The following is a 25,318-nucleotide window of genomic DNA, read 5'->3' as shown; positions in this document are numbered from 1 at the left end:
ATGAGGACCCTACTTAGAACCACCAAACATTATATATTTTTTTTTTCTAACACCCTAGAGAATAAAATGGCGGTCGTTGCAATACTTTTCTTCGCACCGTATTTGCGCAGCAGTCTTACAAGCGCACTTTTTTGGAAAAAATTCACTTTTTTGAATAAAAAAATAAGACAACAGTAAAGTTAGCCCAATTATTTTTTATATTGTGAAAGATAATGTTACGCCAAGTAAATTAATACCCAACATGTTCAAAATTGTGTGGAATTGCGTCAAACTTTTACCCTTAAAATAGGCGACGTTTAAAAAATTCTACAGGTTGCATGTTTTGAGTTACAGAGGAGGTCTAGGGCTAGAATTACTGCTCTCTCTCTAACGATTGCGGCAATACCTCACATGTGTGGTTTGACCACTGTTTTCATATGCGGGCGCTACTCACATATGCGTTCGCTTCTGCGTGCGAGCTCGTCGGGACGGGGCGCTTTAAAAAATAACATTTTTTCTTATTTATTTTACTTTATTTTATTTATTTTTTCACTGTTTTTTTTAAAAAAACTGGATCACTTTTATTCCTATTACAAGGAATGTAAACATCTCTTGTAATAGAAAAAAGCATGACAGGTCCTTTTAAATATGAGATCTGGGGTCAAAAAGTCCTCAGATCTCATATTTGGACTTAAATGAAAAAAAAAAAATGTTGTCATTTGAAAAAATGACAACAAAAAAATGGCCCTTTAAGACGTATGGGCGGAGCTGACATTATGACGTCGCTTCCGCCCTGCTCTTCCCCTCACTCATCTCCATACCACAGACATGACAGATCCCGATTGCCTCCGCCGCTACCGACGGCTCTGGTAAGCAGCGTAGGGCGCAGGAGAATGGCGGGGGGGGTGGCACCTCTCCAGCCACCGATAACGGTGATCTCGCGGCGAATCCGCCGCAGAGACCACCATTATCGTAAACACGAACGGCTCCTGAAAAGATGGATACCTCGGTTGTGGCAGCAGCTGCTGCCGTTACCGAGATATCCATCTTTAAAGTGCTGACGTATATGTACAGGAGCCGGTCAGGGAATGGGTTAAGTACTGTTCGTTTCAGAATGTCAATAAACAGCAATAAGTCTGTAGCTAATACCAAATTGCAGTAAAGAATATATATGTTTTGCATTCTTCCTCTCTGTTTATGTTTTACATTAATTTAAGGCTCATATATACAAGCATTACTACATCCATTTTATCCCTATAAATCTGTAAATACAAATGTATTTTATAGTCACATTTTCTTGCATCCATGGGTATTGCTCCCCCCCCCCCCTTTTTTTACGCATTTGCGTTTGGTTATCTAAACACATTTCAATTCTACCCTTAATAACACAAATCTGCCTCAAAAGCATGGCAATTCAAAAACTATAATTTATAGTGCAGTACAATAAATGCATGGCAAAAAGCATGGTATAACCACACAGAAACGACTGACTTTATTAAACCATGCATGTTCATAAAATCCTGTGCTAAATGATTCATGTTTATTTTCAATTCAAATTTCATACTTCTGTCCCTTTCTGACATAACTTCTAAACAGAACAGGGATAAAGTGTGACTTTCCACATTGCAGAACCCAGACCTTGGCTTGAGCTCAGTGCTATAGACTGCTTCAATGCCCAGCCATGATAACTGTCAACAGGGTGAGCAAATGGTAGAGTGGATAAGTCTGACTCTGAGAATCATGCCTGTAAATCCGATCCACAAACTGAATGGATATTTAAATTAAACACAAATTTCACAGACCAGCTTAAAATGTAGTAAATCATCCACCATGTAAATCCTAGGTGACACCCGTGTGCAAATACTATCTCCTACTATTAAAACAAGTTGCTTTCTCTTTGCCAGAATTATCAGCACAGTATTTAAAATCTGAATTCCATAAGCAATTTCTATTAATCTTTTATAATTCTTAGGTTTCTCATTTAACTGCACCTTGATTTTAAACAAAATGGTAATTAGAACCTACATAACACTTTTTCCATACGGCTGATATCACACAGGTGATCTGTCACCGGTGTCAGAATCACTAAAAGATTGCCTGTCATTTTCTATGGTATAACCTCCTCACCAGTGGGGCCAATAAAAATATTGTTTTGCTGCTCTGCTGTTAATGAACAAGATTTAGTAGCATTTGGGGCTGGCCAGGAAGCATTTCCCTGGCTAGGTAGATGGAAGACTTACCCATGTCACTCTGTTGCTGGCAATGTGTTACTATAGTGTCAGAGTGGCCCGTGTCACATCAACCTGAAGGAGCAGTTAAAAGTTAAAATTCCTTTTGCAAAGTGAAAATTAATTTAGGTAGTGAATGAGGTAAAGCATCTCTAACTTCCATCATCCTATCCTGTGCAAGCAAAAATCCCGAACATTCGCTACTCTTTTAGTAAATAAACCCCCCAAAAAATCTAATTATTTCCAGTTTTCAATGATATTACCAAAGTATTCAATAAAAAAAGCAGTAAAACAAAATGCACAGCAACCAATCATTTGAAATATGTTGTATTTTTCTGATTTCTGCAAAGTGATGAGTGATTGGTTGCTATGGCTTACTAGACTGTACCTTGCTTTTTGAATTGTTTATTAAATATAGTGGTATGTCAAGGGTAACCATGACCGCTTCATCAGCATTTGGTCATCTTGGCTGGAACACATTTATGACCCATCTCGAGTGTCCTCCAGTTTAGACCTGGCATTGCTGGAATTGGCGAAATTATCCCTTAGACAATGTATTCAGCCTCGGCAGCAGTGAGACAGGGTTCATTCTTTGTGATGGATGCGACTCTTCCCATTTGCATACAATTTTTTTCACTATAGGATGACGGGCTTGTGTGGACAAGGGAACTATTAGTGAGACTAATGCCGCGTACACACGGGCGGACTTTCTGGCAGACTTGGTCCGGTGGACCGGACCCCGTCGGACAATTCGATCGTGTGTGGGCTCCAGCGGACTTTTTTTTCCCAAAAGTCCAACGGACCTAGAAATAAAACATGTTTCAAATCTTTTCGACAGACTCGAGACTGGTCGAAAAATCCGCTCGTCTGTATGCTAGTCTGACGGACTAAATCCGACGCTAGGGCAGCTATTGGCTACTGGCTATCAACTTCCTTATTTTAGTCCGGTCATACGTCATCACGTACGAATCCATCGGACTTTGGTGTGATTGTGTGTAGGCAAGTCCGTTCCTTAGGAAAGTCCGTCGGAAGTCCGCTGAAAGTCCGTCGGATAGACTGTCGGACCAGTCCGGTCGAAAAGTCTGATCGTGTGTACGCGGCATTAAGGTATGTTCCTGTTTTTCTTTTTCCTTCTATTTTTTCTTTGAACAATGACTAAGTTTTCTTGTTTTTGGAATTTGGTTTATGTACTACTTAATAATGTACTAGCCTGAGGTTGGTGCTGTTTCTCCCCTTCGGTGTTTACAATACACCTCGGGGTGGCCCCGGTGTAGGTGGTGTGCTGGGGGGTTTGGTTGGAGGCAATTTTTGCCCCCTCCCCCAGCATTTGGGCCGGCCGGGCTACTCTGTAGTTAATTTAGCAGCTTCTTTGGTATTTGCTAGCCTAGTGCTAGCTACTAGGCTTTCTTGTCAAGCCTTTTCCTTTTTTATATATACAAGTTGGTGACGGTACCATAGAGGCTACCCCCAATTCCCAATGGGGAGGCCCTAGTGTTCTCCGGTATACAACCGCTGTTCCTCCTTTTATTCCCATGTTTATTATTTGTACTCCACATTTTATACATGTCCTTTTAAGCTTATGGTTTTGTACTAAAGTCCCAAAGCATGTAATTCCCATAGAAATAAGTAGGTGTCACATCAACAGACAGAGAAGGGACTCCCTAAAGGTGAATAAGGTGTTGTAATGGAACGATGGTAACAATCGTGCTTCCAAATCAGTGTATTCCACCGCCAGAAGTGCAGGCCGCTCACCTTCTTAAATGGGCCCACTGAGCTAACAGATAGGTCACTAATGCAGTCCCTTCATAAGGGTAATGGTAAAGATGAGTAGACTGACTTCATATAGCGTCTAACCCATGTACAGGTGGGACATAGACCTCCACACATCGAGGGGAAAAAAAACCCTCCTTTGATTGTATGGGAACATCCCGATTGACTCTCGGATATTGGGTTGAATCTTGCGGCGGGCACTGAGACTGAGCGCTCCCTCTAACCATCTGTTAGATCAAGCGCGGAACGCCTGAACGTCTGAACCCTGTGACTCACCGTACATCCCCTCGGGGAAGATCCGGAAACGACAGCTCACATCGGCAACAGACTAACACACCGCATCGCTTCCCCATACCACATCAGCGCGGCTATCATCAGGTTCCTCGGGCTCCACCATCCCTTCACTGAAGACATCAAACGGTGAGCTAAGTAGTACTCCAACACATAGGAGGCACACTGTTTATGGCTATTCACCGGTTTGCCTTCCCTGTATTAGATGTGAACTTTCCCTCTGATTTGCCGCTATCTAGCTGATAAAACCGGGACTTTCCAGCTCCCCATGTTGCTTTGACATATGCACCTTTATTTGGTTATTGGAATTATATCTGGATGGAATCTCATCAATCACCAGCATTTGCACTTTATTGAGGAAAGATCGAAGGCCCAATATTCAATTATTTTTAATCCTATTTAGGAACTTTATGAAATTCTGAACAGACCCGGGTCTTCTCTGGAATGATTCATATGGGTGCGAGTGCATGAGTGACAGATGTATGTGGAATGTCTGTGGTGGCCACCTGCACATAATAGGACTCCTGTCCTATTTTTTAATACATGGTTTGTGGATAGTTGTTCTGTATCTATTGTGACACGAATAAAGTTATTTAGGTTTATACTAGTTTGTTCTTGAGTGGACCATCTTTTTTTGGGGGTTCTTCCCTCCCCCTCCTTTCTTTCATATATGCAATATGGTCCATTGAACAACCACTTGTTTGATTGCTGACTAAGTATTGTCAAGTCAACCAACAAAGGGTACTTGTGATATTAGGGGTATAATAATCAAGCTAGGCAACCTTTTGCCGTCCACTGAATCTTCCCTATATACCCCTAAAAAACCTAATTTGGATGAATTTGAGGTGTCCCCTTCCCTCTGTCTTCTCAAGTTGGTGACGGTACCATAGAGGCTACCCCCAATTCCCAATGGGGAGGCCCTAGTGTTCTCCGGTATACAACCGCTGTTCCTCCTTTTATTCCCATGTTTATTATTTGTACTCCACATTTTATACATGTCCTTTTAAGCTTATGGTTTTGTACTAAAGTCCCAAAGCATGTAATTCCCATAGAAATAAGTAAGTGTCACATCAACAGACAGAGAGGGGACTCCCTAAAGGTGAATAAGGTGTTGTAATGGAACGATGGTAACAATCGTGCTTCCAAATCAGTGTATTCCACCACCAGAAGTGCAGGCCGCTCACCTTCTTAAATGGGCCCACTGAGCTAACAGATAGGTCACTAATGCAGTCCCTTCATAAGGGTAATGGTAAAGATGAGTAGACTGACTTCATATATGTCCTCCTCTCGGTCATGCGATATCCAAATAGCATATTCATCGGCATACACAGGTCATGTTAAAAGAAAATAAAAAACATAGTGCTCTCCATACAATAAAAGTCACTTCTTTATTGAATAAAATTTACTCACAAGAGTGGCACTGAGTCCCAGTGCTGGAGTACACAGCATATATGTAAAAACCAGGTAGGTGGCTGTACTGACGTCACAAAGCCCCTCGCACGCGTATCGTCCGTGGGTAAGGACTTCCTCAGCAAATCTGATTAGGGGCCCGTGCGTCAGTTCTTTTATATCAAAAGATATAAAAGAACTGATGCACGGGCCCCTAATCAAATAATATTGACCTTCGGTGTCCAGCTGCTATGTGTTAGGACTGGTTTTGCGCTGTCTGACCTTTTCTTTACTATGGTTTTGTACTACTGGAAATGTTTGACATGACATGTTATTTTGTCTTCAATAAAGATTACATAAAATATAGTGGTATGACTAGTTTTTTATGACATTTTTAATAACTTTGGCTGTATACTGTATATTTATACATTTCATCATATCAATATGGAGGACTCATAACGTTTGCTATAAGATTAGAGACATTCTTACAACAACTTGCCTTTCTTTTTTGGTCTATTTATCTCAGTGACATCTTAATTTACATAATCAACAACTACATTCTTGCAACAGAAAACGGTCACAACAGGGATTCATGTAAAACAAGAACTATGAATAGTACTGAAGATGTATTTAGCACAATGTATTATTGCTGTATTCATTTTGTAAGTATTTCCATTTTTGAGCTTGGTCTCCGTTACCCTGTATGTTTTATATCTCTGTAGACATCAGTGTAAATTTAATTGAATCTCATTGCTACATTCAGTGGAGCTAGTCAAAATTATAAATAATTTGTTACATAGAAAAGTGTAAATTGCTATTGTTTCCAGTCAGAATTTCAAAGTGAGTTGGTGAAAATCTAGGGATTAAAGTGGTTCTAAAGTCAAACTGCTTTTTTACCTTAATTGTTATTCCTGCATTAGGATAAAAAGCACTAACTGTTCCCTCCTACCCATCCCTAAACACTTACCTGATTCCTCTCACAAGCCGGTGCTATCCTCGTTGCAGCACTGCTCTCCTCTCTTCCTGGTTTCACAGGAAACACAGAGGGCAGTGGAACCATGAGCACCTGCTGCTGTCACTCAAACTCCTGTGAGGAGGGAGCGTGAGCGTGGCTTACCAATGCTGTGTTTGTTTATAGGCGCACACTATCTGGCTCGGGAACACACCCACATGGTTGACCTCACAGCCCACAGCTTACTAAAGAGTCACCCAGAGCAAAGAGAAGCAGAAAGTGCTTGCAGAAGACTTCCAGAAGATGGGGTAATGGACCGCTCTATGCAATATTGTTGCATTTTGTATTTTAATTTAAAAATATTGCCTTTAATATTACTTTAAGTAAACAGACTAAAATATACAGCAAACATGTTAATTTATATGTAATATTTAACCAAATATAAACCATGTAATTTTTCAAGATTTACACAGCTCCTTCACACAGTCTTGCAGGGCAGGAGACCAGGGCAGTATATAGGAAATGCTTTCAGGTCTTGTCCCTTCCTCAGTTTTTGACTAGAAAGTGAAAGGAGATGCACCATACTTATTTGTTCATCTCTCTGTCACTTTGCTCTCTCCTCTGCATGCTCCTAGTTAGCATATGAGAACTGTAGCACAAATAATTGGATCTTTGTGCTGCTTTTACCTCTTCCAAACTGAACTCTGCTGTACATGGGATTGCAAGCAGCTCATGTCAAGTCAAATTTAGGCTCTTATGCCATGTACACGAGCGGAATGTCCGACAGAAAAAGTCCGACAGGAGCTTTTCATCGTATATTCCGATCGTGTGTATGCCCCATCAGACTTTTTACGTCGAAAATTCTGACAGACAGACCTAGAAAGAGAACATGTTCTAAATTTTTCCGATGGAACCAATTCCTATCGGGAAAACCGCTCGCCTGTATGCTGTTCTGACGTACCAAAAACAACGCATGCTCTGAAGCAAGTATGAGACGGAAGCTATTGGCTACTGGCTATTGAACTTCCGTTTTCTAGCCCCGTCGTACATGTTGTACACGTTACAGCGTTCTAGACGGTTGGCATTTGGTGTATGCAAGACAGCTCGAGCGGAATTCCGTCGGAAATACCTTCAGAGTTTATTCCGATGGGAAAACCGGTAATGTGTACAGGGCATTATTTATTTTTATTTATTTATTTTAGGTCCTTATATAGCACCGTCAATTTATGCAGCGCTTTACATATACATTGTACATTCACATCAGTCCCTACCCTCAAGGAGCTTACAATCTAACGTCCCAGCTCACATTCACACATACTAGGGACAATTTAGACAGGATCCAATTAACCTACTAGCATGTCTTTGGAGTGTGGGAGGAAACTGGAGTACTCGGAGGAAACCCACGCAGGCACAGGGAGAACATGCAAACTCCAGGCAGGTCGTGGTTGGGATTCGAACCAGTGACCCTTCTTACTGCTAGGCGAGAGTGCTACCCACTACACCACTGTGTCTCCCAGGCATTACACAGCTTTCCATTAAAAACAGAGCAGAATTTTAACTTACCTGAAAAATCAATATCATGAGATGTCCCCAGCAATGAATATAAGGGTGGGCAACATCTAGGCAAATGGAACTGTGTCAATAGGCCAAAAAAAGGGTTCACCAGGCAAATAAAGATTTCCAGCTATGATAATAAGTCTTCCGGGAATAGCTCTTCTTGCATTCAGCAAGGTAGAAATCGCAGACTAAGAAACCCCTCTATACATTAGGACCTTGGTTTCAACAGCCATCAATCCCTAGTTCTGTACAAACAGAGGGAGTTTGTTCTTGTATCTGGAGACTAGGATGTCTACAAGAGACCATTCCCCTTAGTCAAAGCAGTGGCGGCTGAGATAATACTCCTGCCAATTTTCTACTCCTTGGATGTGGACTGCAGAAATCACTGAGAAGTGAGTTTCTGTCCATGAGAGGATCTAGTTTGCTTCTTTAAATGCAGTCAGGCCTTGTAAGAACCTTCCAATTGTAGAGAAGAATGGATTTTCCAATTATTAGCGTTGAAGTAGTGACCTACCAGGACAAGGAGTTTCTTGTTTGAGGGGAAAGGTGCGTGGATAGATCCAGGGAAAGCGCCTGCTTTTTCCATGCTGATAAGATGCTTAACTGGAGAGTTCTTCAAAGGAACTGGTTGAAAGTTACTGCTTTGAAGGAGGTCACCATTAGACCCAGAACTCTCATGAAAAATGTCACTGTGGGATTTCTTTTGGATTTCAGTTGTTAAGCATAAGCCCTTAGAGAAAGAACTTTATTTTCTGGAAGAAAGACCTTTGTCTGGGATGTGTCCAGGATCAGACCTCGGTACTCTAGGTGCGTAAAAAGCTGAAGAACAGATTTTTTAAAGCTAATCACCTAGTTAAAGGACTGAAGCAGCTTAATTGTCTTCTGGACATTCGCTGGGAGCTGTGACAGAGATAAATCCTTCAGAAAAAGGTTGCCTAGACAGCCAGTCACCCAGATTACCCTTAGTTCTGAGAAGGACGAGCAAAGGTGCTACGATATTTGTAAATAGGCTAAAGGACAATATGACAAACTGGATGTGGTCATCTGCCATTGCAGAGTGTGCAAACTGCTGATGAGGTGGATAAATGGGAACATGTAGGCATCTTGGATATTTATGGATGTCATGCATACCCCTTGTCTCAGAGAGGTAATTACTGACCTTGCAGATTCCATACAAATCTTTGGAATGTGAAGGAATTGTTGACTGATTATACAGTACATCCAGGATATAATATCTCACAGTGACCAATAGAATTAGGCTTCTAGTGATCTGAATTCAGTATAATGAAATATGACTGTCTGAACTGGGTTATTGTACTTTGCACATCACCTTCTATTCATGGCCTTATGAAATAACCTCATGTATAAACATAACATTTAGAGCTAACAGTCAAAGTTCCTGTATCTAGAAAACCAAACTTACTCTTAATAGGACTTTGAAGGCAACTTCTAATCAAAAAAAAAAAAAAAAAAAAGATTATATATCAACATTTACTTCATCAATTTAAAATGTTTAAACCACTTGTATTTATATCACATAGTATAAAAAAGTTTTACAAAAAAAAGGGGTTACAACATCAAAGAGTGCGTTCCAAAAGGTATTCCCCACAATAACCATGCTGATGGTTAACTTGCAGTCATTGGCTTTACTGGTTGGTCCATTCAGCTTAGGGACTCCAACGCATTTCCAGTTCATATAATCGCCATACTTTTTTCAATAGCAAATTAACAAGTTTGCTTTATTGTGTTTCCAATCCATCAAATTATCAGAGAACTGTAGCACAACATCGTCAATTTAGTTGGAAATTCCAGTAGAAGAATACTAGCATTAACATTCAGATATCCAGCCAGAATGGGTATTGATGGAACTAAAAGGTTCCTACCATACAAAGACAATTTTAAGCCAAACTCCCGTATTATCCTCTGTTTTTTTTTTTGTTTTTATCTAACTGAAGCATTTTCAGTTCAGCTGTTGTTGAAAATGGGCCTCATACACTCCAAAAGGGATTTCAGTTCAGTGTACTAAAACTTTAAATAGCTCACTCATGATCATTGCTCCCCTAGTGGGCCATACTGCCTGTGGGGAATGATAAAAATGGTTATAAGCATTTTGAATTCGACATGAATTGTCGTTAGTCATATGCAAATACATGTGCATATATTTTAATAGGAAATAGTCTGTTTATTTTATTTATAGGGTAGACTGACCCTTACATATTGTTTAGGGAGACTATAAAAACCTGATTATCTGATTTTCAAAATTTCAACTGTTCCTCAATTTCTCATTTACCTTGATAGTGCAAGGTAATATTTCCCTAACCCCCATGGTTCGAACCAAAGATGCTTGAAGATACTTTGAATCTCTATGCTTTGATATCCTCGCCAAACCTAAATAAAATGTTTACTCCAAGTTTTCAGACATTCCTTCCAGAATTGCATAACTATAATTATGAATATTTTGATGAAACTCATCAGTTGCAAATTACAAAAACTTTTTAATAGTCTTCACCCGTCCCTGACCAGATGCTCATTACACCTAATTGCCAGAACCAACATTGCCCACTGTATGATTGTTTGCTTAACCCTCTGTGGCAGACTGATGGCCTTGGAGACCTTTAAAATCCTCACACCTCTTGCTGCATTTAGACAGTAACCTCATAATTAATTTCCAGATAATTAAAACTTCCTTTTAAGTGGATTTTTCCCCATGAGAGCTGTCTTTTTATGTGCAATCTATATTTAATTTTATCACTTAACATAAACACAGCAAGTGTAAAGTGGATAATCATTAAGCTAAAGCTTCTTTTTAAATATGGTGTTTGAATCACAGCTGCAAATCCACCACAGCAAATAGAGGAGCTCATTAGATTTAACTTGCACTGAGAGGAATTCTCATAGGCCTAAAGATTCATAATATATAAGGCAGCCTTACTGATAACTCCTGCAACACTATACATAAAATATATCCCTGGATTAATTTGGCTTATAAAGTAGACCCATTAAACAAATATAGTTAAAGATTATTTTGTAAATGAAAAAAAACAAACAAAAAACAGTCAAATAATTTATTAGGATATCTTGTAGGGTTGCACCAATACTAAGCATTTGCACAAGTATCAGTACTCGTGAAAATGTACCAATGCCTTCAGGCTCGGTTCTTTCAGCTGTCAGCGGGATTCCCCCCGCTGTCAGCTGAAATGTGAACAAAAGAATGCTAGCAATTTTCGGTTGTCAAGGAGTGGGGCCACCACGTCCATAACAACTGATGGCTCATTCAGCTGTCAGAGGGGTTCCCCTGCTGACAGCTGAATTGTAAACAAAACCAGGGGCAGCTGTCTGGAGGAGTTGAATCTTCACCTGTGGAGTCTGCCATGCGCGGAGGGAGGAACAGCCTGGATGTATCACCACAGGGGAGTGTTGGTATGCAGGAAGGCATTTCAGAACTGCAATGCTTCATCAGCTTTATTCAGCCCACCTGGTAAAGATTCGGCTCCTCCAGACATGACCTGCACTGGGACCTGGGAGGTAGGTGTGCAGCTGGTCATGGTTTCTCTCTCGGCGCTCAGAGCTCTCCTTCTCCCTCAATTGTCTTTGCTGTGTATGCAGACAGGCAAAACACTTTTTTGCTGAAACCTGGTGCAATACAGAGGAGCCCGTCAATACCCCCTGTGCTGCCTGCAGGAAGAGGAGCCCGCTGCTGATTTGTTAAAGAGGAACTCAGTGTTTAACCGTGTGCTGCCCATGTGAGATCTAGCTGAGGCTATAATTGGGAGTCCAGTGTCAACTTTGTGCTGCCTTTGGAGGGGAGTGGAGACAAAACTCATTGGCTAATTAGGATCCCAGTGTTTAACTGTGTGCTGCCTGCAGGGAAATAAGACACACTGGCTAATTGGGATCCCAGTGTTAACCCCTGTGCTGCCTGCAGAGGAGAAAAGCCTCCTGATTGGCTAATCAGAAACCCATTGTTTAACTGTGTACTGCCCATGTGCTATACAGACCATCTGTTAGGCTAGACAGAGTCCCATGGTTTAACCCTGTGCTGCCCTGTGGATGTGGACTAGGACACAGCTGTACTATAATCGTGACTTCATTGTTAACCCTGTGCTGCCCATATATATATATATATATATATATATATATATATATATATATATATATATATATATATATATATATACTGTATATATGGGGGAAGGCTGACAGGCTGTAGTGACTCCTTTGGTGGACATCTCCCCGTGCTGTGTGAGCTGAGCAATGGGAGTCTGCCATGCTGAGATTTCTAGTGCCATAGAAAATCTCTCCTTTCTCTCACTCTCTCTCTTTCTTTTGCCTCTCTTTCTCTACATTTGTTTCCCCTCTTCAACCACACTTTTTTCGCACCCCACTCTCATCCTGACTTCTGCACTCAATACACTGTATTTTGGGTTACTTACTCCTGCACTCAAAAATGTTGTATGGACTGCAGGAGGAGGGGGACGTGGAATGGAGGAGATGGGACTGGAAGAGGAGGACATGGGATGACAGAATGGTCCTCTAGTGCTGAGTGTTGGGAGTGCTGTGTTTCTTTATCACTTGGTCTCATCCAGGTGGTAATTGTACACAGCACACTGATAGATGAGGGAGACACCCCTCCCTGCTGCTCCTTCTCGTCTCCCTAAATGCTGGAAATAGGTGGTATCGGTGCATCCCTAATATCTTGTAATAACTTGTAGGTTCAACTCTCTATCACAGAGGAGCATACAGTGCATATCAATGCATCAGTACTGCCCCTAGTAAAGTGACCGATTATAATAGGGGCAATCTGGGCATCCACAAGGGCTCACAGGCCTAAATCAAAGGGAGCCTAAAAAAAGTTATGGCTTCCAAAAGGAGGAAACTTGCAATCAAGGATATGGATTATACTTCAGTAAGTCGGTACAGCGGCTCAAGCCTTTTATAACATTTGTGTGAAACACTTTGTATTTGACATTTGAGCATTAAGTATTGCTTCAATGGATAACCAGGCAAATGTAAGGTATGAAATTGTCTCCTATAGTTATTGAACGCACAGTTGTCCACTATACAAATTGGCTGTATAGTTAAAGGGGGCCAAACACATCTGACATGATGTCCCGTTATCCCATGCAAGAAAACTGTCAACATTTCTATGCTGTCATTAGCTCCAGTGGCGACTGGTGATAATTTTTATGGGGGGGGGGGGGTGCGGCAAACAGTGCACCCACCAACCATCACCCCCCCACGGTCGGGTCGGGTTGATTGCTCAGTGCTCTCACATCATACATGAAGGACCATTTTGGGTGGCTTCCCTGGCTCTCCTCCGCAGGCATCACGAGCAGCTTCTCCTTCCCCTGCTTGGTGGCTTCCGTCTCCTCCCTCCTCCTCCGTGGCCAATCAGAATGCTTCTCCTATTGGCCAATCCTGAGTGGCAGAGAAGTGATTCAGTGTGAGAATAGTGAATATTTATTCTCTATTCTATCACATCTGGGTAGGCTCCGAGCACAATGCTTTTCGCCCAGAGTCCACCCTATTTTAAAGCCTATTAGAGCCTCTAATCGGTGCTTCAAAAAAACACCCCCGCTACTGTAATTCATGCACCCAGGGTCCTGAAAGGGCTGGACGCATGAATAGGGGGTGGCGGCGACATGGATAGGGGAGGCGGCGCCAATGCGCCCTTAATGGACGGGCCGCCCCTGGGTGGCTCTTTGCTTAACAAAACAGCCAAAACAGAGCAACGGGGTGCTCAGCAATGTTACATATAAGTCTAATATCTCTAATATGTTTGTACAGTTTGTGGAAACTTTTCTAAACAATGTTTGGAATTGTAGAAATAGCTCTTTCACATAATGCATACAATTTACATTTTTTATACCCAGTTATACATAGGACACATATATTGGGCAGGTATATTCACAGATCCTGCTGTTATAGCTGTAAACTGTAAAATAACTGCTACGTAAGGCCAAACAGTCAATTGCTGCCTTACCTTTGGCTTCTACTAAGCTGAATGTACAGCTGGCCATAAAAACAATGTTATTGCCATGCTGAGTGCCCAAATCCGGTGGTGTAGATATAGCTTAGTATTTCTATATAATGTATGTAACCTAATCCTGACAGAATGGTAGAAAATCATGCAATTCTTCCATGGATACAGTACCTTAAAAAAGTATTCATACGCCTTGAACTTTTCCACATTTTGTCATCTTACAACCAAAATCGTAAGTGTATTTTATTGGGATTTTATTGATAGACAAACACAAAGTGGCACATAATTGTGAAGTGGAAGGAAAATGATAAATGGTTTTCACGTTTTTTTTTACAAATAAATATCTGAGAAGTGTGGCATGGATTTGTATTCAGCCCCCCTGTGTCAATACTTTGTAGAATCACCTTTCGCTGCAATTACAAATTCAAGTCTTTTTTGAGTATGTCTCTACCAGCTTTGCACATCTAGAGAGATACTTTTTTGCCCATTATTCTTTGCAAAATAACCCAAGCTATGTCAGATTGCATGGAGAGTGTCTGTGAACAGCAATTTTCAAGTCTTGCCAAAGATTCTCAATTGGATTTAGGTCTGGACATTGACTGGGCCATTCTAACATATGAATATGCTTTAATCTATACCATTCTATTGTAGCCTATTCTGGCTTTATGTTTAGGGTCATTGTCATGCTGGAAGGTGAACCTCCGCCCCAGTCTTAAGGCTTTTGCAGACTCTAACAGGTTTTCTTCTAAGATTGCCCTGTATTTGGCTCCGTACATCTTCCCATCAACTCTGACCAGCTTCCCTGTCCCTGCTGAAAAAAAGCATCCCTACAACATGATGCTGCCACCACCATGTTTCAAGGTGGGGATGGTGTGTTCAGGGTGATGTGCAGTGTTAGTTTTCCGCCACACATAGCGTTTTGCTTTTAGGCCAAAAAAGTCAATTTTGGTCTCATCTGACCAGGGCACCTTCTTCCACGTTTGCTGCCCCCCCACCCCCCAAGGATTCTCGCAAACTGCAAACGGGACTTCTTAATACGCTCTTTCAACAATGGCTAAAGAATACACAACACAGCTTCTTTTAAAACACAGGTTCTACTTTCTATAAAGTCAAAAGTGTTAATTGTATGTGCACATTTCAGATACAAATAGTACTTAGTACAGAGTTTTCATTCCTTTATTTTACTCATTTATATAGCATTGTTACTTTTTTCAGCAAAAAACAAATTGACCAAACCCTGTCCCACATAAGATCTCACAATTTGCCATCCCTGCCATGGTTATATGGACCAGTTTTGGAAGGAATCCAAATGATCAACTACTATGTCTTAGGATAGTATGAATAACTCATGCAGTAGATACAAACACCACACTGAAATTGGGAATGCCTACCACTAAAGCTTCATACACACGATCCGACAATCAGACGACAGATCGTCCGTTTTTTTTTGCTGCATGCTAGTCACATATCGTACATGAAGAGTTTACTGAAGTCACGAAAATGCTCGCACGACAGAATAAAAAATCGGACGTGATGTCATGTGTTGTAGTGTATTTCTATTGTATTTTTTGAACGACAGCGCTACTGATTAAATGAAAACCATACGATCTGGTAAAATTTTCATGCTTGTCCAATCGAATAATATCGGATGAACTGTTGTGATCGTCTCTTGAAAGCTCTGTACTAACGATCCGACTATCGTACGATGGATTCGAAAGCGGTATTTTTCGTCCTAATTGTGGATCGTGTGTGCGGCCCTTAAGTCACAATGTAGGCAATCAGAGTCGATGATTCATTTATGTAACTAAAATCCCCAAGTCTATCGTTTGCTGTCTGTTACCACAAGCATCTTTGTACATTAGCCAACTGTATCACCCTCTAAATCAGGGATATGCAATTAGCGGACCTCCAGCTGTTGCAGAACTACAAGTCCCATGAGGCATAGCAAGACTCTGACAGCCACAAGCATGACAGCAAGAGGCAGAGGCTTGATGGGACTTGTAGTTTTGCAACAGCTGGAGGTCCGCTAATTGCATATCTCTGCTCTAAATGCTGGAGTTTCAAGTCTTCTGCATTCCACTGCAAACCACCAATGTAGAATCTCATTAAAGAAGAGCTTAATGGGTGAGGTTTCTGTTTTCTTCCAGCTCTGTCCACACTGACAATACACAGAATTGCTAAACTTTCTGACAAGCAGCTATCGCTTTGAGTGGCATTTCATTTTCTTTCTTGTAGGGGCGATCTCAGAAACTAGATAGCTTTGCATTGCTCCTGTAACATTTAGACACTAAGAAGTCTACTTAAATCTAACAGCAGGCTTCATGATGGTCATGACACTGGTTTACAGGAATGGAATAAGCTGTCAATCAGTAAGCTATAACATACCATTTTTAACATGGAAAAAGTCTATTTAAAATTACTGTACATTGTTGTTGTGGTTTAACTTCTTTGCCACAGTAGATGATAAGGTTCAATTAAAAAAATGATACACTAATACTTGGACAGGGTCCCGAATCTCTGAGCTCATCCTTCAGCTCTGTCCCTGCACCTCACATAGACTCCACAGGCTGCCAACAGCTCCCAAACTGGCTTCCTGTACTACAACTATTACATCAACTAATCTTATTTCTCTCCACCCATAAATCAAGTTACAGACCAAAATATTTACACAAAAGAACAATTTCCTTCTGAAGCAGGTTTGATGACAGTGTTCATTATTTACAGGAAGCCTGATTGTGCACAGATATTTGATGTCATTTTTTTTTTATTTAAAAAGAAACAGTAACAAGAAAAGACAAATATGTCGGATATATTACTGCTTCTTTTACTTGCTGAAGACTTACAGCAATGTAGCTTCCACATGTTGTGGTAAGCGGGATTTATTAATACCAGTAGTAAGTTACTCACGAATAGAGATATTTCATTCTTATATCTGCTAAAAAGAAATCTGCAGTACTCCAGCCATGAAGCGAGGTGGGTGGGTTGTCTTGGCTAACAGGTTTAGACTGAAAAGGGGAATTGGAGAATAACACTGTTAGTAGTATTATACTTTTTTAAGCACTCATGTCTTATGTGCTTCTAAAGTAAAGTCAGTCCACAAGTTGTACAGGGAATACCCTCCGGCCTAACATTATTTTTTTTAAATGTTATTATACAGTGATCGACCCCCCCCCCCGGTCGGTCGGTCCCTCTAGGTGGCGGGCGGCAACTTCACCTCACCCTGCATCGCCTCCTTCCTCGGCTTCATGGCGGCGCGGCTTCCCCTGCGTCTCCTCCATCCTCCTCCTCGGCGGCAAATAGGATCGCTTCTCCTCTCGGCCAATTGGGTATCAAGACCCACTTCCTGAGCTGGGATTGCCCGGGAGGAGAATCAGGACGACAATAGCGAATATTAACAAAGATAGACTTGGGGGGCACACCCTAAAAATACATAATATTCAAGATGGTGCAGCTATAAGACCGACAAACAGAAGAATAGATTACAGCGCACACATGCTAAAATGACATTTAAATGCTGCAAGGCTATTTAAAGCACCTGAACATATTCAGCTTATAAGCAAAAAATATGGGGATTTGGTCACCCTATATGGCCACTACTGCGTCAAAGTACCCCAATATTAATTCGCTATTGTCACACAACTGGGTGGGCTCGGGGTGCAGTGCTCTGCACCCGGAGCACACCCTTTTTTGAGCCTCAGGCTCTAATCATGTGCTTCTTAAAAAAAAAAAACAACAAAAAAAACTCTGGAATTCATGCGTCCGGCGCGCTGCATGCAAATTAGGGGGGTGGTGCCCCTGCGCCCCATATGGACAGGCCATCTCTGTTCCTATAGTTTTTAGCTGTTACTTCCATTGGTCAATTCAACCTTATTACTGTTGTATAAAAATGGTTGCAGCCAAAACTACCTGAATAAGGCTTTTCTTCCCTTTTTTAATGGAATCAGATTGGGTTGCTGTATTTACACCAAGTAATATTGTAATAGTAATCATGTACACATCCAAAATATGAGATGCCAGAATATGATGATACTAATGCTGACCATGAGAATCATACTGCTCCCCAACACATATAGCTTTAGACCATCTCCCAAGCATTTTAAGGGGTTGTAAAGGTGGAAGGTTTTTTTTTTTATCTTAATGCATTCTATGCATTAGTGCCTTTTCACACTACAGCGACCTGAAAGTCGGCACAACTTTGCGAGGCAACTTCGAGGCAATTTCAAGGAATTCCTGGGTAATCTTCCTATAATGTTGGATCCAAATCACATCAATTAAGATAAGGATCTGACATGGAGGCAACTTCCATTGAAATCTAAGGGTACAAGTTGGCTAGAAGCCGCCTTGAAGTAGTACAGGAACCTTTTCTGAAGTTGGAGCGACTTCAGTAGTGTACATTAAGACGGCTCTCATTCACTTCAATGGAATTTCTTATGTCCAGCGACTCGGGGCTACTTGAGGTCGAACAAGTCGGATCCCAATTCGCTGTAGTGTGAACTGGCACTTAAGATAAAAAACCTTCTGTGTGCAGCAACCCCCCCTCAGCCCCCTTAATACTTATAGTTGCATGTTGCATGATAGCCTCCGTTGTCCAGGACTCTCCCTCATTGGCTGAGACAGCAGCGGGCTCCATTGGCTCTATGCCCTTTGTTTAACAATTCCTTGCCTATTAGCTTTAAAAAGGCCAGAAAAGATTTTCATGATCTGCCCCCACAGACTTCAATAAAGTTTGTATATTTTAAATAAGGATTACAAATAGTGAGCAAACTAAACCTAGGCCGATTCACTCATACCTAAGGCCCCTTTCACACATGTGGACCGTTCATTTCATGATGAAGTATTCATCAGTTTTTATCAGGTTTTCATCCATTTTTCATCAGTGCTCATCAGTTTTTCATCTGTTTTTTTTATATCCCTACCAATGCAAAAATGGATGAAAAACTGACCATTTGTCAGTTTACATCCGTTTTTCGTCTGATTAATTTTTTTAATGGAAGAAAAATAGAGCTTTGATCAGTTTCAAAAAACGGATGATGACGGATGTAGATGTAAACTGATGTAAATGGATAATCATCCATTTACATCAGTTTTTCCATGGTTCCATACCATTAGGTTTCCATGGTACCTCTTCTGTGAGGGCTCCACTGTATCCTTCGGTGGCCGGCTCGATCTGTGGTTGGACACTCGTTTTGATGCTGACTGATGACCTCAAGGTGCTGTTCTCAACATAATCATCCACAAACGAGGCACACCTGCACTGCCTGGTCAGATCATTGCAAGGCCGCTGTAGCCCTTACTCGAGTGTGTGCAATTGCTTATCACTCCCTGACACAAATATATACAGAGCTTCAGCCACTCAGTCAGACTCTGCTCTACCTTGCCAGACATCACCAGCCACATCTCCAGCCACACCATTTTGACTCCAACTTTAAGGTAAACTTTATACAATGTGTAGGCTTTTTAATTTGCCCTCTGACCCTATATGTCTTGTCGGTTATTACACCACAAGATGTGTAGCAGTTCCGGGTACAATTTATTAAGCTAACATCCTTTCCCTAAGTGATCGTTTCCAGATCCATAAGGCACATCCAGATATCTGGCTGATGGATACAACCATCTTTAACCCTTGATGTTCTGGATGTTTTATTAACTTTTGATACACACTCTCTATCAACCGGACCTGTATCAACGGGAAAGTACTATTTTACTTCTCCTCTATAGCTACAGTCTATATAGGTATGTGTTGAAGCCTGCTGTCTTTCTAAAGTGTATGCATTGGAAGTTTTCATCAGAATGAATTGGCTGTTCCATTTTTCCCTAGAGTTATACCACTAAGTTATATAATAAGACCATCCTACAATAAACGGACCCCTGGCTGATGTCATTCACATTCTCTGTTGTTTGTGCGCTGCTCTGACCGACATAGCTTTCTTTTCATTTTTGAGTTATGTTCTTTGTCAATATGGGTGGAGCATCAACATTTGGGGTCAGTATGCTCAGCTGTGTTTTTACTGTTTCAATATTTAAAATGTATTTAGAACGTATATAAAATACATGTATATGTTTTTATGCATATTGTGTATCTTTGCATACCCCTGATGTTATACATTCTGTTATCATAGATATAAGCTACAGATCTGGAACCCGCAAGTCCTCCCTGAAGAAGATCTGGATTTTGTTTTTCAAAACGCGTTGGAAGTTCTGTATGTCTGACAAAACTCTGGGCTTTTCCTTGCAGCTAGTTTCCATTTCTGTGTTTGTTGCGTATATCCTCTTGTTCATGTTGCTATATATTATCAATGTGTAATACATTTTGAATATTTTTTACCATCAAACTGTTCGTGGCCCGGTTTAAAGTCCCAATGTGAGGAATTCATGTTTTGACTCATCAGGGATGTGGTCAACAATCAGTTTAAACAATTAGTTGCGGTAGAGGGTCTCTTTAAACCTTAATATAACAAGGAATTTAAAAGATGCAAATAAAAAGCACAGTCATCATTAAAATAAATTGGGGTATGACCATGAGAGAATAAACATTTTCCAGCAGAACATCTCCCAATTTTCTATTTTTCTATTTGAAAAAGCCAAACACATCTTTGCAAATCCCCAAAACCCTATTATATTGGACCCAGAGGTACTTTCTTCTCAATCAGATATAAAGCAATTGACTACTCTACAGTATAACTAGCCTTCTGTGCAGCACCATCAAGATATTAGCAAGGGTAGCACAATCTGATTTGCCTTGGGGAAGCTGCAAATGCAGTTTTCTTAAATCGCCAGCAATTACTGTATTTTTACCAAAATTATGGTTAATAAAAAGTGATCTCATTACCATTTAAAAATATGAGCAGTAAAGTGCAATAACCATTCAAATGAATTGACTCTTATCACTTGAAAAACATTGAGGTGATATTTTATGATACTTTTCCTTCCTCCATAGAAGACATTATTTATCATCATATACCTAGGCCAGTATAGTTACATTAATGTGAGTCCAGCATGAAGCTAAGGTATTTTTAATGTACAGCATTGAGCTGATTCAATGTCACATTCAAAGTCTCTATAACAGTAATCACTGTTCCAATCAATGTTACGAACAGTTTTGCGTCAGCTGTATTAGTGTTGAAATAGGTAAGACCTGTTTTAGCCTCTGGTGATTCATTATCGAGACATTGACTGGCATGTAAAGAAAAACAGAGAAAAAAGCAAACAAACAAAAAAAAAAAAAAGTTAATATAAGGGAAAATATAGCAATGCTCTCAATGCTCTGAAACTGTAAAAATCTCTTAAAAGTTTTAGCACACCAGAATTTTTGTTTCAGTTTCAAGTGGTTGCTAGTAGCTTGAATTACCCAATGAGACTACTTTTGTCCCAATGGCAATCACGTGATTGCTAGTAGGTCATATCACTCAATTTCTCTGATGTGAAAAGATTAAAAGCATGTTAGAATTAGTGTACTGCCAAATTGAACTAATTTTCCCTTTATTTTTGTCCTGACAAACAAAGGTTTATTCATAAAACATTAGCTGGACAAATGTCACAAGAATTCATCCAGGTTGCACAAATTTTAACCACTTAAGGACCGAGCCTCTTTTTGAGATTTGTTGTTTACAAGTTAAAAACAGTTTTTTTTTTGCTAGAAAATTACTTAGAACCCCCAAACATTATACATTTTTTTCTAGTACCCTAGAGAATAAAATGGCGGTCATTGCAATACTTTCTGTCACACCGTATTTGCGCAGCAGTCTTACAAGTGCACTTTTTTTGGGAAAAAAAAGTAAGACAAGAGTAAATTTAGCCCAATTTTTTTAATAATGTGAAAGACAATGTTACACCGAGTAAATTGATACCCAACATGTCACGCTTCAAAGTTGCGCCCTCTCATGGAATGGTGACAAACTTTTACCCTTAAAAATCTCCATAGGCGACATTTAAAAAATTCTACAGGTTGCATGTTTTGAGTTACAGAGGAGGTCTAGGGCTAAAATTATTGCTCTCACTCTACCAATCACGGTGATACCTCACGTGTGGTTTGAACGCCGTTTTTTTTACGCGAGCGCTACTCACGTATGTGTTCGCTTCTGCACGCAAGCTCGGTGGGACGGGGGGCATTTACATTTTTTTTTTATTATTTATTTTACCTTTTATTTTTACACTGTTCTTTTTTTTAAATAAATGTGTCAATTGTATTCCTATTACAAGGAATGTAAACATCCCTTGTAATAGAAAAAAAGCATGACAGGACCTTTTAAATATGAGATCTGGGGTCAAAAAGACCCCAGATCTCATATTTACACTAAAATGTAATAAAAAAAAATTTTAATTTACAAAACTTAATAAAAAATGGCCCTTTAACCACTTGAGCCCCGGACCATTATGCTGCCTAAGGACCAGAGGTCTTTTTCCAATTTGGCACTGAATTGCTTTAACTGCTAATTGCGCTGTCATGCAATGCTGTACCCAAACGAAATTTGCGTCCTTTTCTTCCCACAAATAGAGCTTTCTTTTGATGGTATTTGATCACCTCTGCGGTTTTTATTTTTTGCGCTATAAATGGAAAAAGACCGAAAATTTTGAAAAAAAATGATATTTTCTACTTTTTGTTATAAAAAAAATCCAATAAACTCAATTTTAGTCATACATTTAGGCCAAAATGTATTCGGCCACATGTCTTTGGTAAAAAAAATGTCAATAAGCGTATATTTATTGGTTTGCGCAAAAGTTATAGCGTCTACAAACTAGGGTACATTTTCTGGAATTTACACAGCTTTTAGTTTATGACTGCCTATGTCATTTCTTGAGGTGCTAAAATGGCAGGGCAGTACAAAACCCCCCCAAATGACCCCATTTTGGAAAGTAGACACCCCAAGGAAATTGCTGAGAGGCATGTTGAACCCATTGAATATTTATTTTTTTTGTCCCAAGTGATTGAATAATGACAAAAAAAAAAAAATATTTACAAAAAGTTGTCACTAAATGATATATTGCTCACACAGGCCATGGGCCTATGTGGAATTGCACCCCAAAATACATTCAGCTGCTTCTCCTGAGTACGGGGATACCACATGTGTGGGACTTTTTGGGAGCCTAGCCACGTACGGGGCCCCAAAATTTCTAAGGGTGTAAATTTTTTATTTCAATCTTCACTGCCTATCACAGTTTCGGAGGCCATGGAATGCCCAGGTGGCACAAAACCCCCCCAAATGACCCCATTTTGGAAAGTAGACACCCCAAGCTATTTGCTGAGAGGCATATTGAGTCCATGGAATATTTTATATTTTGACACAAGTTGCGGGAAAGTGACACATTTTTTTTTTTTTGCACAAAGTTGTCACTAAATGATATATTGCTCACACAGGCCATGGGCATATGTGGAATTGCACCCCAAAATACATTTAGCTGCTTCTCCTGAGTACGGGGATACCACATGTGTGGGACTTTTTAGGAACCTAGCCGCGTACGGGGCCCCGAAAACCAATCACCGCCTTCAGGATTTCTAAGGGTGTAAATTTTTGATTTCACTCTTCACTGCCTATCACAGTTTCGGAGGCCATGGAATGCCCAGGTGGCACAAAACCCCCCCAAATGACCCCATTTTGGAAGGTAGACACCCCAAGCTATTTGCTGAGAGGCATGGTGAGTATTTTGCAGCTCTCATTTGTTTTTGAAAATGAAGAAAGACAAGAAAAAACCTTTTTTTTTTCTTTTTTCAATTTTCAAAACTTTGTGACAAAAAGTGAGGTCTGCAAAATACTCACTATACCTCTCAGCAAATAGCTTTGGGTGTCTACTTTCCAAAATGGGGTCACCACTGAAGGCGGTGCTTGGTTTTCGGGGTCCCGTACGCGGCTAGGCTCCCAAAAAGTCTCATACATGTGGTATCCCCGTACTCCGGAGAAGCAGCAGAATGTATTTTGGGGTGTAATTTCACATATTCCCATGGCATGTTTGAGCAATATATCATTTAGTGACAACTTTGTGCAAAAAAAAAAAAAATTTGTCTCTTTCCCGCAACTTGTGTCGCAATATAAAATATTCCATGGACTCGACATGCCTCTCAGCAAATAGCTTGGGGTGTCTACTTTCCAAAATGGGGTCATTTGGGGGGGGTTTTGAACTGTCCTGGCATTTTATGCACAACATTTAGAAGCTTATGTCACACATCACCCACTCTTCTAACCACTTGAAGACAAAGCCCTTTCTGACACTTTTTGTTTACATGAAAAAGTTATTTTTTTTGCAAGAAAATTACTTTGAACCCCCAAACATTATATATTTTTTTAAAGCAAATGCCCTACAGAATAAAATGGTGGGTGTTACATTTTTTTTTTTCACACAGTATTTGCGCAGCGATTTCTCAAACGCATTTTTTGGGGAAAAAACACACTTTTTTAAATTTTAATGCACTAAAACACACTATATTGCCCAAATGTTTGATGAAATAAAAAAGATGATCTTAGGCCGAGTACATGGATACCAAACATGACATGCTTTACAATTGCGCACAAATGTGCAGTGGCAACAAAATAAATACATTTTTAAAAGCCTTTAAAAGCCTTTACAGGTTACCACTTTAGATTTACAGAGGAGGTCTACTGCAAAAATTACTGCCCTCGATCTGACCTTCACGGTGATACCTCACATGCATGATGCAATTAAACTGTTCCTTTCATTTTTTTTTTTTTTTTTATCATTTTTATAGTTATCTCGGCGAATGTATATATCCCCTATGATAGCAATAGGTAGTGACAGGTACTCTTTTTTGAAAAAATTGGGGTCTATTAGACCCTAGATCTCTCCTCTGCCCTCAAAGCATCTGACCACACCAAGATCGGTGTGATAAAATGCTTCCCCAATTTCCCAATGGCGCTATTTACATCCGGCGAAATCTAAGTCATAAAATGCTCGTAGCTTCCGGTTTCTTAGGCCATAGAGATGTTTGGAGCCACTCTGGTCTCTGATCAGCTCTATGGTCAGCTGGCTGAATCACCGGCTGCATTCTCAGGTTCCCTGTTGAGACAGGAGAGCCAGAGAAAAACACGAAGATGTGGGGGGGGGCATTCCCTCCCACGGCTTGTAAAAGCAGTCTAGAGGCTAATTAGCCGCTAGGATTGCTTTTACATGAAAGCCGACCGCTGGCTGAAAAGAATGATACCAAGATGATATCTAAAC

General features: G+C 40.4%; 1 protein-coding gene across 2 annotated transcripts in view; it reads right to left on the bottom strand.

Moving 5' to 3' along the window:
• KSR2 (kinase suppressor of ras 2) overlaps positions 1 to 25,318 on the bottom strand; it is a 707,775-nt gene that overhangs the window by 352,358 nt on the left and 330,099 nt on the right. The window lies entirely within an intron of this gene.

The sequence above is a fragment of the Aquarana catesbeiana genome, linkage group LG01, assembly GCF_042186555.1.
Source record: "Aquarana catesbeiana isolate 2022-GZ linkage group LG01, ASM4218655v1, whole genome shotgun sequence".
Taxonomy (NCBI): Eukaryota; Metazoa; Chordata; class Amphibia; order Anura; family Ranidae; genus Aquarana; species Aquarana catesbeiana.
Note: the sequence above shows the minus strand (reverse complement) of the source record. Positions and strands in the feature narration are given on the sequence as shown.